We start from the raw sequence: 15,481 nt of genomic DNA, 5'->3' as shown, positions 1-15,481 counted from the left end.
CCAAAACCAATACACACTCCCTTTAAAAATAAAACACGCACCTTTTTTGCCTTTGTGCCTGAACTCTTTTTTGATTGCAATGCGAGATCAAGGCGTTCAGTCTTTTTGGAATCTTGAAAGGAAATAAATAAATAAAAATAAATATTAAAAAAGGAAAATATGGTAAACAAATAAAAAGCCATTAGATTCAGAACACAAATTCTTAGCATGCAATTGCAATTTGTCTTCTCTGAAAATGGCCGTCTTACCATGATCCTGTTTGTTACGCTTTGCTTCTTGCTTTTTTTTTGTTTTCTTTTTTTTCTTCGATTTCCTGGAGAATATAAAAGCCGCAGAGTTACTATGAGAAAATCTTGTATATCCAAATCTCATTCTAAACATTAGATGATCACTTTCCCCACATGCAAGGTGTTCACAGCTAAATGAGACTTTTTTCCTGAAATAAAGGACTTATTCTGATCGTCTCTAATGTTCCATCTAGTTCCTGTCCTACATTCTCGAACGATTACCGACATTTATTTTGTGTGTTCATGTGGAATATTTCCCCTGAGCTATGAAATGCTTCTCGCTGCTTTGCACAATAACCCAGCCTACATTAAAATGCTAAGTGAGATATGCCAAGAATATTTTTGCCATGTCAAAAGTAATCAAATGCTAAATGAATATTCAGCCAGCTACTTTGCAGTATATCTAAAATGACAATATAATATACAGTATTGCAGTTTACTAGTGCTTGGATGTGATTGCTGCATTCATTTTCTTTATTCAGCCTCCCCCCCCTTCTATTTTCCTCCAATGATCCTGCTAGTGACATTTCCGGTCCTAGAGGGATACCCCTAGGACAAGACTACTGAACACCCCTCTCTTGCCTCACGGCAATATCCATAACATACACTATATGGTCAATAGTACTGGGACGCCTGCCTTTACACACACGAACTTTAATGGCATCCCAGTCTTAGACCATAGGGTACAATATCGAGTTGGCCCACCCTTTGTAGCTACAACAGCTTCAACTCTTCTGGGAAGACTGTCCACAAGGTTTAGGAGTGTCTATGGGTATATTTGACCATTCTTCCAGAAGCGGATTTGTGAGGTCAGGCACTGATGTGGACGAGAAGGCCTGGCTCGCTGTCTCTGCTCGAATTTATCCCAAAGGTGTTTTTTTAGGTTGACGTCAGGACTCTGTGCAGCACAGTCAAGTTACTCCACCCCAAAAGTCACACATTCATGTCTTTATGGACCTCTTTGTGCACTGGTGCGCAGTCATGTTGAAACAGGAAGGGCCACCCCCAAACTGTTCCCACAAAGTAGGGAGCATGAAATTAACCAAAATGTCGGCATTCTTACAGAGACAGAGGCAGAGGCAGAGTTCTGATGCTGTGCCTCTGCCATTCAAAAAGCCCAGTCTGTGATGACATTGTGCCTAGCTATATACAAACTGGCAAGGTTTTGGGCGGCACAGTGGTGTAGTGGTTAGCACTCTCACCTAGCAGTAAGAAGGGTCGCTGGTTCAAATCCCAACCACGACACTACCTGCCTGGAGTTTGCATGTTCTCCCTGTGCCTGCGTGGGTCCTCCCACACTCCAAAGATATGCAGGTAGGTTAATTGGCTTCTGTCCAAAATTCTCCCTAGTATAAGAATGGGGACCTTGGATTGTGGGCTCCTTGAGGGTAAGGACCGATGTGAGTGTGCAATGTACAGGGATAGGGACAATTGCAGACACTCACTCAGGTTGAACTGGATGGACTGGTGTCTTATTCAACCTAACTATGTAACTATGTAAGGTGCCTGAAGTTAGGCTGTAAAATTGTTAGGAACTACTAGCAACCAGCAACTGCTGAACAAAAAACATGTTGGCAAGGAGAGTGTAATGTACAGCACAGCTTACAAATTACTGCTGTCAAGAGTATGTAATGTACCACACAGCAAAAACATATCTACAGTGCAGTGATCAGGACTATGTAACACGTCACATGGCATTTACAACGCAAGGGTCGGGAATATTTAATGTACAACATGGGTAAGATTTAACATGTTAGGAGTATAAAATGCCATAAGTAGAGGGAAACACAGACATCTCTGACTTGACTTTTGTCATAATGCAGAGCTAGGCACTGCTAATACTCAGCAATAGGGGTGTCACCTAAAAGCATCACATCTTCCCCCATGACAAATTGGAACACAGTGAGGGTTCTGTGAATGGTCTGCATATGCCTACTTCTGTCTCCATCCTTTCCTCATCTACAGCAGTATCTAGTGCATTGACCTGTCAATATATACAGCGGGTAAAATAGGTATTGAACACTTTACCATTTTGTTAGGTAAATATATTTCTAAAGGTGCTAGTGACATTAAAATTGTCACCAATTGTAGGTAACAACCCATGCAATCCATACAAAGAAACCAAAACAAATAAAGTTCAGAAACTAAAGTTAAAGAGGGAGTCCACCGGGACTCCGCGTTTTTTTTTTTTTTTTAAAGCCAGCAGCTACAAATACTGCAGCTGCTGACTTTTAAAATAGTGACACTTACCTGTCCAGCGCGCCCGCGATGTCGGCACCCGAAGCCGATCTCTAGATCGACACTCGAGTGCTGCCGCTGCCATCTTGGGTATGGGAATCAGGAAATGGAGCCTTTCGGCTTCATTTCCCGGTTTCCTACTGCGCATGCGCGAGCCGCGCTGCGCAATGAGGACGGTCCCCGCTGCCTCTGGGATCTGTGTGTTTCCCAGCAGGCAGCGGGGCACTTGCGGGAAGGGGCGGGCACTTGCGGAAAGGGGCGTAAGTTACGTCCCTTTCCGCAGAGAGCTATCCCGGAAGTGGGTGCAGTTACCTGGCTTATCCAGGTAACTGCACCCCCCTCCCCCCTGAAAGGTGCCGATTGTGGCACCGGAGGGGGGGAGGGTTCCGATGAGCGGAAGGTCCACTTTAGGGTGGACCTCCGCTTTAAGTGTAATAAAATGGAATGACATGAAAAGTATTGAACCAACTAACTGAAATTTATTTAAAGTGGAAGTCCATGCCAAAACTAAAATCCCTGCATCTATAGCCACCAACATTCTGACACTAACCTCTCTAGCCCTGTAAAGAAAAAAAAAAAAAAAAAAAAAAAAAAAAAAAAAAATCGGTATACATACCTTTTCTGCAGGCGATCCGACCTCCAGCGGCAGAAGCTAGGATCCCACGCTGAGCTGTCAGATGTGGCTTCATTGTGTGGGCAGGTGCAGAGGACGCGTCCAACAATGGAAGCCCCATAGTAAGTCTATGGGTGACATCACTCTCCAATTATTTCACAGCCGTTGTCAGAAGTGTACTCAGCAGAGCTTCCGCTGCTGGAGATCGGGTCAGAGCGCCTGCAGAAAAAGGTATGTATACTGATTTTTTTTCTTTACAGGGCGAGATTTTTAGTTTTAGCATGGACTTCCACTTTAATACTTGGTACGAAAACCTGTTGGTAATGCCAGCTTCAAGACGCCTCCTGTATGGAGAAATTAGTCGCATGCATTGCTCAGGTGTGACTTTGGCCCATTCTTCCACACAGTCTTCAAATCTTGAAGGTTCCATGGGCCTCTATGAACTCTGATCTTTAGTTCTTTCCATAGATTTTCTATTGGATTTAAGTCAGGAGATTGGCTGGGCCATTGAATGCTTTTTTTTTTTTTTTTTTAACCAATTGAGAGTTTCCTTGGCTTTGTGTTTGGGATCATTGTCTTGCTGAAATGTCCACCCTCATTTCATCATCATCATCCTGGTAGATGGCAACAGATTTTTTTTTTTTTTTATCAAGAATGTTCTGGTACATTTTTCCATTCATCCTTTCTTCAATGCTATGAAGTTCGCCATATGCTGAAAAAATGGAATTACGTACCGGTAATGTCCTTTTCCAGGAGTCTTTCAGGACAGCCACCTTAGAGAGACACCGGCTCCTCCCCTCTGAGGAAACACCGCCTTCAATTTCATAATTTAAGCCTCCTCCTCCCTTCGTTCCTCAGTTCTTCCAGAGTACCTCCGGCCAAACTGGGGAGACACAAGAACACGTCAAACAAATAAACTTTTTAAGTCTTACCTGACGATCTCATGTAATGAGTTCCCGATGATCTGCAACAATTTGGGTGGGAACCGGTGCTGTCCTGAAAGACTCCTGGAAAAGGACATTACCGGTACGTAATTCCATTTTTCCCCAATCGTCTTTCAGGACAGCCACCTTAGAGAGGATAAGCGAGTATATTACCTTAGGGTGGGACTACTGCCTGTAGCACCTTACGACCAAAGGCTTGGTCTTTGGCTGACAGAAGATCCAGTCTATAGTGTCTCACAAACGTAGAAAAACTGGACCATGTTGCAGCTCTACAGATCTGTTCCGGAGACGCACCAGCCCACTCTGCCTGAGAAGTTGCCACGGCCCTGGTTGAGTGTGCTCTAATGCCAGCTGGAGGATCTAATCCCCCTGCCACGTATGCCTGCCCAATGGCTAACCTTAACCATCTAGCTATGGTACGTCTAGAGGCTTTGGAACCCTTCCTGGCCCCTGAAAATAAAACAAAAAGTGAATCAGTCTTTCTGAACTGACTTGTGCAGTCTAAATAATAAAGAACACATCTTCTAACATCTAGTCTGTGAAACATGTGTTCCTGTTCTCTAACTGGATTTGAACAAAATGTAGGTAGCACAATCTCCTGCATCCTGTGGAAACTAGAGGCTACCTTAGGCAAAAAGGCCGGATCTATCTTCAAAACCAGACGATCCGGAAAAACCTGAAAAAAGGGAGCCCTGACAGAAAGGGCTTCGAGTTCACTCACTCTTCTTGCTGTAGTGATCGCCACCAAAAACACCGTTTTGAGAGTGATCAGCTTTAATGAGCAAGATTCTAACGGCTCAAAAGGTTCCCCTGTGAGAACCTGTAAAACTAAAGAAAGATCCCAAACCGGGAAGGGGGAGCTTGAAGCTGGTCTTTGCCTACCTAGGGCCCTGAAGAACCTTACGACCCAAGGATCTGACGCTAGATGTTTCTCTAAAAACACGCTCAAAGCGGAAACCTGAGCTTTTAGTGTTCCAAGCGCTAACCCCTTATCCGCCCCTGCCTGTAGGAACTCTAAAACGGCTATAGGGCTATGCACGTTGAAGGAACCCTCTGAACACCAGCTGTTAAACCGTTTCCATACCTTTAAGTAAATGGACTGGGTTTCCTTTTTCCTACAGTTTAGAAGAGTGGCTACCAACCGGTCTGAGAAGCCCTTGGCTTTTAGCAATTCTTCCTCAGAAGCCACGCTGCCAGGTTCCATCGTCCTACCTGAGGGCAGAACACCGGACCTTGAGACAGGAGATCCTCCTGCACTGGGAGAATCCAGGGGGGTTCTACAGACAGGCCCTTCAAGATCGAGAACCACGGCCTCCTGGGCCAGTGAGGTGCAATTAGAATGAGGGTAGTATTCTCCACTTGAAATTTCCTTAATACTGCTGGAATGAGCACTGGAGGGGGGAAAGCATAGCACCTGGAGAAACCCCAACTCTGTGCTAGTGCGTCCACCGCCAATGCCCCGTCCCCCCTGTTTATGGAGAAGAACGTTGCTACCTTCGCGTTTTCCCTTGCGGCAAAGAGATCTATTGCAGGAATCCCCCATCTCCGGGTGATCATTTCGAATATTTCCTGCTTGAGAACCCAATTGCCTTCTCTCAGAGTTCTCCTGCTGAGAAAATCTGCCACCTGATTTTGTTCTCCCTTCAAGTGGATTGCTGAAAGGGACAGGATATTTGCTTCGGCCCATCTGAGGATGGCTTCCGCTAGGGCCCATAAGGACTTGCTCCTGGTGCCCCCCTGTCTGTTGATGTAAGCTACCACCGAGGAGTTGTCCGACCTTACCCTTACGTGATTCCCTCGGAGCTCCTTCTGAAAGGTTCTGAGAGCTAGATCTACTGCCCTCAGCTCCCTCCAATTCGAGGATCTCCTCGAGTCCCTCTTTTCCCAAATACCCTGTATTAATTGGGAGTCTAGGTGTGCCCCCCAACCTGAGCTGCTTGCATCGGTCGTGACCACCCTGGAGGTTGGCATGACCCACTCTAGACCTTGGGACAAATTTGCTCCCTTCCTCCACCACCAGAGGGACCTCTTTACCTGATCTGGAATCGAAACCAGAGAATCCAAAGATTCCTGGCTGTGATCCCAAACCTTCAGCACAAATAATTGTAGAGGGCGGTAATGTAACCCTGCCCACTGAACCGCTGGAAGAGCGGATGTCAGCAACCCTAGCGCTGACATAATCTTCCTTATGGAGATCTGGTGGTTGCCCTGAAGAAACAACAGAGACCTGTCTATCCTTTGAATTTTTTCCAAAGGAAGAAAGACCCTTTGTACTGTTGAGTCCAACTCGTACCCTAGGAAAGTGACCCTCTGGGAAGGGATTAAGTTGGATTTCTCCAGGTTCAGGAGCCAACCCAGGCTTACTAACAGGTTCTTTGTGACCTGTAAATCCTGAATTAATTGTGCTGGGGAAGGGGCAAACAGAAGGAGATCGTCGAGATATGCGATCACCGAGATTCCCCTGAGACGCAGAAATGCCAGAACTTCTGCCATCACTTTGGTGAAGATTCGGGGGGGAAGAGGATAGTCCGAAAGGAAGCGCTCTGAACTGAAGGTGTAGTACTTCCATTGGAGTTCTCACTGCCAGTCTGAGAAAGCGCTGGTGGGACTCTGCGATTGGAATATGCAGGTATGCATCTTTCAGATCTATTGATGCCATGAAGCAGTTCGGAGGTAGGAGTGCTTTTACTGAGTAAACCGAATCCATCCGAAACCTTCTGTAGGTAACTGAGACATTCAGGGGCTTCAGGTTCAGGATGAGCCTGAACTTTCCCGAAGGCTTGCGAATCACGAAGACGTGAGAGTAGAAGCCTCTGCTTGTCTCTCCTACTGGAACCCGTACAACCACCTCCTGTTCTTCCAACTCCTGAAGAGAGGAAAGAAGGGCAGATGATTTTTCTGCGCATTTTGGCAGCTCGGTGACAAGGAACCTCAGAGGAGGGAGTTCCGAAAACTCCAAATGGTAACCTCCTCTGACGATCCCCAAGACAAACTGATTGGAGGAAATCATTTCCCACTGTGGGAGGAAGGCCCCCAATCTTCCTCCCACCGTGACCCTGTCACTGAGATTTTTTGGGCTGTTCAGGAGGGCGAAAAATTGCTCCCCCGGGGCCCTTGCTTTTGAGTCCCCAACTTTTCTTCTGCTGAACCGTACGGGGTGGTACAACCCTTTTCTGGGGACGAGTCTTTTTGGCTGGTTCCCCAAATTTCCTTTTAACAGGAAAGGCCTTTCTTTTATCTGCTGTGCGATCTAGCACTGTTTCAAGACCTGGTCCAAACAGTAGATCTCCTGTAAAGGGGATTCCACAAAGTTTAAGTTTGGATGCATTGTCTCCAGGCCAGGTCTTCAACCATAAGGCTCTCCTGGCAGAGTTGGTCAGGGCCAAGGACCTTGCCGACATCCTCACGGATTCCGCCGAAGCGTCCGCTATGTAGGCTATCCCTTTAAGAAGCATGGGAAAGGAGGATAGAATAGTCTCCTTTGCTGTCCCTGCTTCAATGTGTGCGCTAATCTGGGTGAGCCAATACTCCATGTTGCGGGCCACCACCGTGGTTGCCATGGCTGGCTTAAGATTTCCCTGTGACGAATCCCAGGCCTTCTTAAGAAGGTAATCCATCCTTCGATCCATAGGGTTAGACAGTACCCCCATATCCTCAAAGGATAGATCAGTGTGTCTGGACACCTGGGAAAAAGCAGCGTCTAGTCTGGGAGATTTATTCCAGACGAGAGTCTCTTCCTCCGAAAAAGGAAACCTACGTCTTAATGCCCCAGAAAAGAAAGGTTTCCTTTCGGGATCCCGCCATTCCTTCTTGATGGTATCGATCAAGACGTTATGCACTGGGAACACCCGCTTCTTTTGTTCCCCCATGCCCTTGTACATCCGATCATGGAGTGACAATGTCTTAGTTTCTTCTTGAATGCCTAAAGTGGTATGAATCGCTCCCAAGAGCTCATCCACATCCTCCAGGGAAAGCTTATACCGCGAGATTCTGCTGGATTCCCCATCCAACATCTCTGCGTCAGACTCCCCCTGGGAGTCTGAAACGACACTGTCAATTTCCTCCTCAGCTTCCTCCCTGGGACCCTCTGAATTCTCTCCCCTTGCAGGAGGAACATCCACAGGGCTGGATGGTACACTCTGCTGCGCTGGTGTAGGAGTGCTCGGAGGCTGGGGCCACTGAAAACTGGAAAAAAAGTTTTGGAAGGACTGAAAGGTACCAGAGAGTTCCTTCATAGAAGCTACCAGATCTGCACCCTGCTCTACTGCCTGTTCCTTAAGTAAATCCTCAATACATTGTTTGCAAATAGCTTTAGACCAAGAGTCTCCCATAGACGTTCTACATGAAGGGCACTTCTTCTTAGAACCATGGGGGGACTTGCTCGTGGCTTTCTGAAAGACACAAAACACAGGAAGGGGCAGCATGAGCCTAAAAAACAGCAACACCAGCGCTACATAGAGGACCACCGGGAGTGCCCCCCCTAGGATCAACCATCACCAGGATCCCAGACACACTACCCTTCCCCCCGTACCACCAAGGAGGAACACCAGTGGAGCTACTGGATACAGGTAAGGGAACACCTCCCCAGGTTTCCTCTTACCTTCGAGTGGCTGGTGCTATTATCTCCAGGAGTTTTTGAAGCCTCTGCCTCGGACATTCTCCCGTTGAGGAAGCGTGGTACGAATGCGCCTCTAACAGCTACCTGTGCAACTGTGAAAAGAGAGGCTGCACCAGCCGAACGCTAGGTTCCCTTTCACGTGCCGCGTCCGGAACCGGAAGACGCGGATCGAACGAAGGGGTCCGCCCCCACCGGAACTGACGTCGCCCGCCTACCGGTCCGGCTTCCAGCTCCCAGCCGGCTGCGTACACAGGGGGGCCCTGGACGCCTTCGTTCAGCACCCCACTGGGCGAAACGCAAGGATGAACCTCTCCAAAGACTTCCTGCTTTCCCCAAGCGAAGATTGGAGTGCGTGTACAGGTCAGTCGAGTATTCAGCTTCCCCAGCCGACTGGACTGTTTGTTCCGTTGAAACCCCCGCGGGTGAACGAACGGACGACCCCATAAACTTCCCGCTTTCCCCAAGCGGAGTTTAGGGTATATGGACAGTACGAACACTTCAGCTCCCCGCTGATAGGACTGTCCTGGACCGACCGATGGACGGTCGGATAGCCGAACGGGGCCAGGGCTCCGCTCGGATGGCTTCAGTTTCACCAACCGAATTTAGCCTTAAGGTTCCTTGGCGATGTCTCCCCGCCGGAGGAAACACCATAACTGAGGAACGAAGGGAGGAGGAGGCTTAAATTATGAAATTGAAGGCGGTGTTTCCTCAGAGGGGAGGAGCCGGTGTCTCTCTAAGGTGGCTGTCCTGAAAGACGATTGGGGAAAACAGCCCCACACCATGATGTTCCCACCTCCAAACATCACTATTGGTAGGGTGTTTTTGGGGTCATGTGCATTAACATTTGACCTCCAAACATGGTGTGTATTATGGAATCCTTCCTAAGAGTTAAATTTTGATATCATGTGACCATGCTATATGCTCCCAGTACTTCACAGGCTTGTCCAAATGTTGTGCAGCAACCTTTAAACAAGCTTCAAAATGCTTTTTCTTCAGCAATGGAGTCTTGCATGGTGAGCGTGCATACAGGCCGTGGTAGTCGAGTGCATTACTTATTGTTTTCTTTAAATTAATCATACCTGATAATTCCAGGTCCTTCTGGAGCTCTCTACAAGTGGTCCTAGGGCAACTCTGATTATTCTTTTCACTCCTCTGTCAGAAATATTGCGAGGAGCACCTGGTCATGGCTGGTTTATGGTGAAATTATGTTCTTTACACTTTCGGATTATGGCCCCAACAGTGCTCATTGGAACATTCAGAAGTTTGGAAATCCTTCTGTAACCAATGCCATCAGTATGGAAATATAAGAGCGAATAGGTTCCGAACCCATGCAAATCAAACACCAAAAAACAAATAAATTACAATTAAGTGCTGCGTGTTGTAAAGTGTAAAAACACCTAAAACATGAAAAGCAACAAACAAACCCCGCTCTTATATCAATTACATATAAATCGCCATAGTGAACAAAACAAAAACAATCTTCATTTGAATTATAAAAATACATAAACTGTGAAGTCCATGTATAAATTCCACACATGAATAAACTTCTTCAGTGACAATAGGAAAGGTTCCTCTCCACCAGCATATAGACACCCAATGCACTCACCAGACTTAATTGATCCATATTACAGGGAGTAAAATTGGGCATATGGGAAAATCCAAGATGTTGTACATGAGAGGAAAAAATGCTCTTATGGGGCAGCAATTCAAATTTATTGAAAAAGAAGGTTGTATTGCCCTTATCTCAAAAAAGATAAGGGTCAGCATATATTGTATAGGAATCGCCGGTTAGCGCTCCACCTACGTTCCAGCTGACCAGAAAAAAAAAACAAAAAAAAAAAAACGTATCTCAAACATGACCCAATGCCGTTTCGTCAGCCCACATCTGATGTCTTCAGGGGTTGAGTGCTTGGATACGTCTTACTGCTTTTATATAAAATTCATGACCAGCCTGGGCCAATCCTATTGAACCCACAGCCATCCTTAAAGCAGGAGTAAACTCGCTGAAATTTTTTTCTGATCTGCAAGGGAAAAGGCATAATGACCTAGTATGCACCGCATACTAGCTCATTATGAAATACTTACCTTAGAACGAGGCCCCTGATATCTCCGACAATCCACGCCAAGGAAGCTGCATGTTTCCTCTGCGTGTCTTCCAGGTATGGCGGCTCCTGCGCCACGATATCATCACTCCGGCGCATGCGTGCGGGAGATTTCTTTCCGGCAAAGTCTGGCGTCTGCTGGGCTTTCAGCCGAAAATCCCCTGTGCGCATGCGCCACCGCAGTCAGCGGTGCATTGCGAGGGGAATCTCTCTTAAACCATATAGGTTTAGGAGATTTTTTTTACCTACAGGTAAGCCTTATTATAAGCTTACCTGTAAGTAAAAAAAAAATTAAAAAAAAAAAAAAAAAGTATACAACCGCTTTAAATTATGATGCAGCCATAATCATACATATCATAAAATATCTATTTATATCCATCTAACACTTACAAAATATAATGTAAAATCAAGTTTAAAAAAAAAAAAAAACTAAAATCTTTAACCACTTGCTTACTGGCCACTTAAACCCCCCTCCTGCCCAGACCAATTTTCAGCTTTCATTGCTGATGCACTTTGAATGACAATTGCGCAGTCATACAACGCTGAAATTTTTATCTTTTTTTTCCAACAAATAGAGCTTTCTTTTGGCGGTATTTGATTACCTCTGCGGTTTTTATTTTTTGTTAAGAAAATGTAAAAAGACTGATTTTTTTGTAAAAAAAAAAAAAAATTGTTATAAAATTTGCAAACAGGTCATTTGTCTCCTTCATTGATGGGCACCGATAAGGCAGCACAGGTGGGTACTGAAGGGCATTGATAGGTGGCACTGATGGGTGGCAGTAATGGGCACTACTGCTAGGTAGCACTGATTGGCACCACTGGTGGGCATTGATAGTTGGCACTGGCAGGCAGTAATTGTGGGCACAGATGAGGCAGATGTGCCTACTTCCTCTTCGGGACAGATGTCCCTTACACATACGCCGGGATTACCGAGCTTTTGTTTAGGTCATGTGATCAGCTGCCATTGGCTGACAGCTGATCATGTGGTAAGGGGCCGGGATCTTACTTGGATCTGTGATCACCCGAGTCTCAGTGACTTGGTGATCACAGCACGCACGTTCTGTAGGGGGCGCACGGGGAGGGTACAAAAGGAGAGGACGTTATATGACGGCCTCCCAGAAATTCAGATCTGCATTGTGGCTGTCATTTGGCTATAGCGTGGACGCCAAGTGGTTAATCATAACATAGGTACTAGCCTCTAGTGGCCGTTTTATATATTGCTAATAAAGGATTAACATAGGGGGAGACCTCAAGTAGTCATTGAAGATACTACATTCTACTATACCAGTGATGGCGAACCTTGGCACCCCAGATGTAGTTCCAATGTAGTTCCAAAACATCTGGGGTGCCAAGGTTCGCCATCACTGTACTATACCAATTCAAAGTCAAGAGAACAAAGCCAGACTTTACAATTAAAGATCATAACGTTAATAGTGCTGGCCTAAAAGTGTTCCTTTTACCCATTAACACTAAAGAATTAAAGCAGAGGAGACCTCAAGTGGTCATTGAACATATACTATATAATTCAGAGTCAATAGAACAAAGACCTTACAAAGTAAAGATCTTAATGTGAATAGGCACTGGCCTCTGGCTACTAAAGGATATGGGTAGGGGAGACCGCAAGTGGTCATTGAAATACAATGTGGGATAGACAGAATAGGGGATTATTGTAGAGGTGATAATATGACTCAGGCTGTTTCCATGAACAAAACCAAATAGATATTTGATCTTAACACTTTAAGTCCCACTGGTTTCAATATCGATTTAGGATTTAAATTGTTTTATTTTGGATTTTTTGTAAAGTCTGGGTTTGTTCTGATTCTGAATCATCATGCAATATTTGCAACGACCACTTGAGCTCTCCCCTACCCTTGATAATATTCCAAAAGGTCACCAGAGGCCATTGCCTAGTCTGGGTTTGTTCTATTGACTCTGACTTGATATAGTAGAAAGTAATATCTTCAATGACCACTTGAGTTCTCCCCTATTTTAATCCTTAATGCCAATATATAAAACGGCCACTAGAGGCCAGTACCTTTTGTTTTTTAAACTTGATTTTATATTTATATTTTAGAAGTGTTAGATGGCAATCAATAGATATTTTATGATAGATGAATATCTTAGAACTAATATGTACGATTATGGCCGCATAATAATTAAGGATGGCTGTGGATTCAATATGATTGGCCAAGACTGGTTATAAATTTATATAAAAGCAGTCAGACGTATCCAAGCACTCAACCCCTGAAGACATCAGATGTGGGCTGACGAAACGACGTTGGGTCATGTTTGCGATACATTATTACCGGTCAGCTGGAACGTAGGTGGTGTGCTGACCGGTAATTCCTATACAGGAAAAAGAAAGGCAACATAAGAGCTGAAGGCATTTTTAATTTAAGTAAAGCTACCTTTACAGAGGCAGAAAAATGTGTTTTAAATAAAGGACTTAAAGAGGGATTTCACTGTAAAAAAAAAAAAAAAAAAAAAAATTTAAAAGCCTGCAGCTACAAATACTGCAGCTGCTGACTTAATAAATGGACACTCACCTCTCCCAGGATCCAGCGATGTCAGCATCCGAGGCCGATCGCTTGGCTGCTGCCGCCATTCTAGGTGAGGGAATCAGGAAGTGAAACGTTGTGGCCTCTACTACGCATGCGGAAGTTGTACAGCGCAATAGGAATGGTCCACGCTGTCTCCGGGACCCGTGTGTCTCCCAGCAGACAGCGAGGCGGGACAGGAAGAGGCATAGACTCCCGTGGGAGTCTATGCCCGGAAATGGGTGCAAATACTTGTCTTAGACAGGTATCTGCACCCCCCCCCCCCTCCTGAAAGGTGCCAACTGTGACACCGGAGGGGGGGAGGGTTCCGATGAGCGGAAGTTCCACTTTAGGGTGGAACCCCGCTTTAAATATGTCCCTTCAAAGCAATTAAACAAATTCGCCACATTTATTGATGTGCAAAAATATGCATGGAAACTGAATGTCATTATCACTAATCCTATTAGACCATCTTTGCCTGAAGTTACCACTCATACGGTACATTCAGTTTTTTCCAAACCTTCTCTTTTTAACCCACCATGTCCAACTGCACCATCCATTAAAATTTTTTGTGATATGGTCCTGAAGGATCTAAATGCGTTCCCACAAAAGAAGATATACAATGACCCCAATATCAAATTGGGGCTTAAATCACTTTGTGAACAGAAGGACCTCACCATATGCCGAGCAGATAACGGATGGGGCATGGTTGTTCGATAAAAATGCCTACCATTTGGAGATGACTAGGATTCTCAGCGATACAGAAACTTATGTTCGCTTGCCAAAAAATCCCACATCTGAATTCAAGAAAGCACTTGCTGACCTTATTGATACAGGATCACAGGTGGGCATTCCAGATAAAAAAGGAAAAAAAAACAAATGTATCTTGTACCAGCTGCGCCACGCATCCCTATTATATATTACCTGCCAAAAGGTACATAAGGATATGTACCATCCTCCGGGACTTCCATTAGCAGGATAGACTTGGTGACTTCCCTATATAGGGAGATATATTGATTTCTATCTGCAGCCTATAGTTAAAGCTATTCCATTTTATCTTAAAGATACGAGGCATACTATCTCTTTGTTACAGCAAGTTAACTACAGTGAGGATTTACGGTTAGTTACAGCAGATGTTGCCTCTTTATATACTTGTATAATCAAATGACTTAGGTCTGTCAGCTGTCAAGTTATTTCTAGCAGGAAATAGGATTCCAGGTACACTATGGACTTGTTACATTTTACCAAACATAACTATTTTTGGTACAATAATGGACTTTTTCCTTCAACAAAAGGGTGTGGCTATGGGGGCTAAATTTACCCCCAGCCTGGCCAATATTTTTATGGCTATTGATAGTGTTGTCTTACGAAGCAAGCTATTCTAATATACATTTTCTACATTTGGAAATTTCTGTATTAGATAAATTGGTGACCAAAACCTTCTTTAAAGCCACTGACCGGAATGGTTATATTCCAGTCCATAGTTGCTACCATTCGGCTTGGTTGAAATCAGTGCCACATAGAATCAGGTGAAATTGTACCAATCTTCAGGATTTTTGCCTTCAAGCAGACATACTTAAATCTAAATTCAAAGATAGGAGGATACCAGCCCTCTCATGTTGATGAAGAAATTAATAAAATATCGGTGGTGGATAGAAATTTATTAACATCAGAATAACCCAAATGTGTACAAAAATCCAAACATAGATGGTCTTTCCTCACCGCATTCTCCGTACAGCACATACAAATTAAAGCAAAGCATCACCCTAAAGCAGAACTTCCGCTCATCGGAACCCCCCCCTTCGGAGCCACAACTGGCACCTTTTAGGGGGGAGGGGGTGCAGATACCTGTATAATACAGGTATTTGCACCCACCATAGATAGCTGCAGAAGCTGCGGGTATTTACTCCACTTCCTGACCCTTCCCCATTGTCTTCAGGGAAACACACGGGTTCCAGAGACAGCAGGGACCATCCGTATTGCCCAGCGTGATTCGCGCATGCGGAGTAGAGAACCGGGAAGTGAGGCTGTAAGGCTTCACTTCCCGATTCCCATAATGAAGATGGCAGCGGCAGCACCTGAGAACCAAGCGACAGATCAGCTTCGGGTGCCGACATCGCAGACACGCTTGGACAGGCGAGT

At 45.2% G+C, this 15,481-nt stretch overlaps 1 protein-coding gene across 1 annotated transcript in view; it reads right to left on the bottom strand.

Annotated features, from left to right (window-relative positions):
- The window catches only part of TCOF1 (treacle ribosome biogenesis factor 1), a gene marked incomplete in the record, with an annotated part of 159,485 nt that overhangs the window by 129,615 nt on the left and 14,389 nt on the right, over positions 1-15,481 (bottom strand). The window contains 2 exon segments of the mRNA XM_077468300.1: positions 42-112; positions 249-313.

This window comes from Lithobates pipiens, unplaced genomic scaffold (genome assembly GCF_037356315.1).
Source record: "Lithobates pipiens isolate NorthernLeopardFrog02 unplaced genomic scaffold, aLitPip1_a1.2 Scaffold_8, whole genome shotgun sequence".
In the NCBI taxonomy this organism is placed as follows: Eukaryota; Metazoa; Chordata; class Amphibia; order Anura; family Ranidae; genus Lithobates; species Lithobates pipiens.
This window is presented reverse-complemented; position numbering and strand designations above follow the sequence as displayed.